Here is a 4544-nt window from a genome sequence, read left to right as displayed (position 1 = left end):
TTCTGAAATTGTGAAAATAATTGAAACATATATATATACATATATATATATATATATATATATATATATATATATATATATATATATATATATATATATATATATATATATATATATATATATATATATATATATATATATATATATAAACATGGGTGTTCCATCTGCCCCCTATTTTCTAAAAAAGATCTGTTCATATTCTTAGCAATTTTATATATTTCTAATAGCACTTCCGTTAGAATATATATATATATATATATATATATATATATATATATATATATATATATATATATATTATATATATATATATATATATATATATATATATAAATGAATATATATATATATATTATGAATATATATATATTATGAATAGATAGATATATTTTATATATATATATATATATCTGTATATATATATATATATATATATATATATATATATATATATATATATATATATATATATATATGTATATATATATACATATTTTATATATATATGTAAATTTTCCTGAACTCTTCCTGATGATCCAGCAATGGTGAAACTTCAAGTCGAAGATAAAAGTTAGATAAGTGTTTTTTACTAATTTATTATATATATATATATATATATATATATATATATATATAAACATGGGTGTTCCATCTGCCCCCTATATTCTAAGAAAGATCTGTTCATATTCTTAAAATATTCTATTGGTTCTCACAAGCACCTCTGTTAAATTTTTTCGAAATTTTATTGGATTTAAGGGGAGCACAAGACCCTTGAACACTTACCGGGTCCCTAATATTGTATAAAAAAAAGTTTTTTAAAACTAGAAATGAAATTAATAATCATTTTATTAAAAAATTATTATTTTAAAGTTTATTGCTAAAAAATGACCTTTTAAACTAGAAATGAAAAAAGTGTATTCATTTAATAATAATTTCAAAAAAAATCTTAAATTATAACTTTTTTATAAATGACTGTTATTTTTTAAATTTTATATAATTTCGTTTCTTTTGAAACCCAACATACTTTAAAAAAAATTTTAATAATACTAGGGATTTGGTAAGTGTTCAAGGGTCTTGTGCTCCCTCTAGATCTAATAAAAATTTGAAAAAATTTAGCCAAGTTGCTTGAGAGAACCAATGGAAAGTTTTAAGAATATGAACAGATCTTTTTTAGAATGTAGAGGGCGGTTGAGACTATATATATATATTTATATATATATATATATATATATATATATATATATATATATATATATATATATATATATATATCATATATATATATATCATATATATATACATATATCATATATATATATATATATATATATATATATATCATATATATATATATATATATATATATATATATATATATATATATATATATATTATATATATATATATATATATATATATATATATCATATATATATATATCATCAGTAGGTTCTTCCTGAAGAAACTACTGATGGTGAAACACAGTGTTGAAGTAATCAAAAATTAGATAAGTGTTTTTACTAATTTATTATTGCTCTGTTCTTTTAGAACATTGAGCACTCTACTTGTAGAATACACCAACATAATTTTTATATGTATATATATATATATATATATATATATATATATATATATATATATATATATATATATATATATATATATATATATATATATATATATATATATATATGTATATATATATATATATGTATATATATATATATATGTATATAGAACCCTTAGATGTTGTCCGAAAGTTTTTTCCATATTTTGTTGACAAAAAGTAAAAATTAAAATGCAAGACCGGAATTTTTTTTTTTTAATAATGATAGACTGCCTGCCCCAACCAAACCCTCAGTCGATGTAGCAGCACTCCCTTGCGGGTCAGGCTATTTGTCAGTCGATGTAGCAGCACTCCCTTGCGAGTCAGGCTATTTGTCAGTCGATGTAGCAGCACTCCCTTGCGAGTCAGGCTATAAGATAGTCGATGTAGCAACACTCCGCGCATGATTTACAGTAAAAAAAATAAAAATAAAAACATTTTATTAGAAAAAATAAAAATAAAAACATTTTATTAAAAAAAATTAAAATAAAAACATTGTTTATATTGTTAAAAACATTCAAAATGTTTTAAAAACATTCAGAATGTTTTTAAAAACATTCTGGTCAATTAAATTTGCGTTTTTGTGGTTTTTTTAAAAAACGATTAATTTGTAATTAAATTAATGGTTTTTACTTTCGTCCAACACGGAAATGTTGGACGAAAGTTAAAAGTAATTAAAAGTGACGTATATGTTGGCGTAAGAATCACTTTTTTCCTTCCGCTCTTCCCAAAGCCAACAAACTATAGATCTATATATATATATATATATATATATATATATATATATATATATATATATATATATATATATATATATATATATATATATATATATAGATCTATAGTTTGTTGGCTTTGGGAAGAGCGGAAGGAAAAAAGTGATTCTTACGCCAACATATACGTCACTTTTAATTACTTTTAACTTTCGTCCAACATTTCCGTGTTGGACGAAAGTAAAAACCATTAATTTAATTACAAATTAATCGTTTTTTAAAAAAACCACAAAAACGCAAATTTAATTGACCAGAATGTTTTAAAAACATTGTGAATGTTTTTAACAATATAAACAATGTTTTTTTTTTATTTTTTTTAATAAAATGTTTTTATTTTTATTTTTTTTAATAAAATGTTTTTATTTTTATTTTTTTTACTGTAAATCATGCGCGGAGTGTTGCTACATCGACTATCTTATAGCCTGACTCGCAAGGGAGTGCTGCTACATCGACTGACAAATAGCCTGACTCGCAAGGGAGTGCTGCTACATCGACTGACAAATAGCCTGACTCGCAAGGGAGTGCTGCTATATCGACTGACAAATAGCCTGACCCGCAAGGGAGTGCTGCTACATCGACTAAGGGTTTGGTTGGGGCAGGCAGTCTATCATTATTAAAAAAAAAAAAATTCCGGTCTTGCATTTTAATTTTTACTTTTTGTCAACAAAATATCGAAAAAACTTTCGGACAACATCTAAGGGTTGTATATATATATATATATATATATATATATATATATATATATATATATATATATATATATTATATATATATATATATATATATATATATATATATATCTAGATCTATAGTTTGTTGGCTTTAGGAAGAGCGGAAGGAAAAAAGTGATTCTTACGCCAACACATACGTCACTTTTAATTACTTTTGACTTTCGTCCAACATTTTCGTGTTGGACGCAATGATATATTAAAAATAACTAGATGTCTAACTTCCGCGTATTTTTTGAAGCAAAAATCGGCCATTATGGGGGGCAAATTTAAAAAATAGTAAATCGGTTGTTTGGATCAAGTAATATTCGATATTTAATATTCAAAATTTATAAATCATGGTTAATTCTTGTGCTGCAGCTGGTTGCACAAATAGAGCAATGAAAAACGACAACAGAGCATTTCATAAATTTCCAATTAATAATAGGGAACTCTGTAAAGGGTGGATTGTTGCGATAAAACGTGAAACATTTAATCCTACTGAGCACAGCCGCATATGTAGTGATCACTTTTTACCTTCAGATTACAGTATACCTGATTTTAATAACAAGCCTAAATTAAAACCTTTTTCTGTGCCATCTGTTATTATTGATTCAAAACCAAAAGTCAAAAGAAAGTTTAGTTCTATATCGCCACAAAAAAATAAAAAGAGACTCATTAAAAAAGTTTCAGAAACAGGCAGTCACCATCACATCGATTTCCATTCGGATATAAGTGATAACAATAATGTTGCTGCTAATAGTAACGAAATTTATATTAATAGTGTTATTTTAAAAACAACAGAGAGTATTGATTGCCAGGTGGATATAGATAGTAGCTTTAATATTATCGAAAGTAGTAACAAAATTATTAATGATGATACTATTATTTCTAAAAGTGTATTATCGACAAATGCAAGTCCAACTAAAGCAAAATTAAAGGCAAAAATTAAAATTCTTAAACAAAAGTTGCGACGAAAAGAAAAAAAAAAAAATTCATTAAAGGTTATGCTAAAAAATCTAAGCAAAAAAAAAATTGTTTCTGAAGATGCTGCTAATATTCTTTGTGAAAACTTTAGTGGATTGACTTTTATAATTGACTTAATATTATAAAAAATCAGTTTAAAAACAATACCTCACTTCCAAAAGGGCATAGGTATACTGATGAAATTAAAAAATTTGCAATAACACTGCATTTTTACTCACCTAAAGCATACAATTTTCTACGGCCTATACTCCATTTACCTGCTTCAAGCTCTCTAGCCATCTGGACTTCCTCTGTAGATTGTGAACCTGCTTTTTTTGAAGATGTTTTAAGTTATATTAGTATAAAAGCAGAGACTGACATTAATTATAAAGACTGTGCATTAATTATAGATGCAATGGCAATCAAAACATCAATTCTAAACAATAAAAAGACAGGTTGATTCATTAGATTTACAGATTATAGAAAAGATAT

This window comes from Hydra vulgaris, chromosome 14 (genome assembly GCF_038396675.1).
Source record: "Hydra vulgaris chromosome 14, alternate assembly HydraT2T_AEP".
Taxonomy (NCBI): Eukaryota; Metazoa; Cnidaria; class Hydrozoa; order Anthoathecata; family Hydridae; genus Hydra; species Hydra vulgaris.
Note: the sequence above shows the minus strand (reverse complement) of the source record.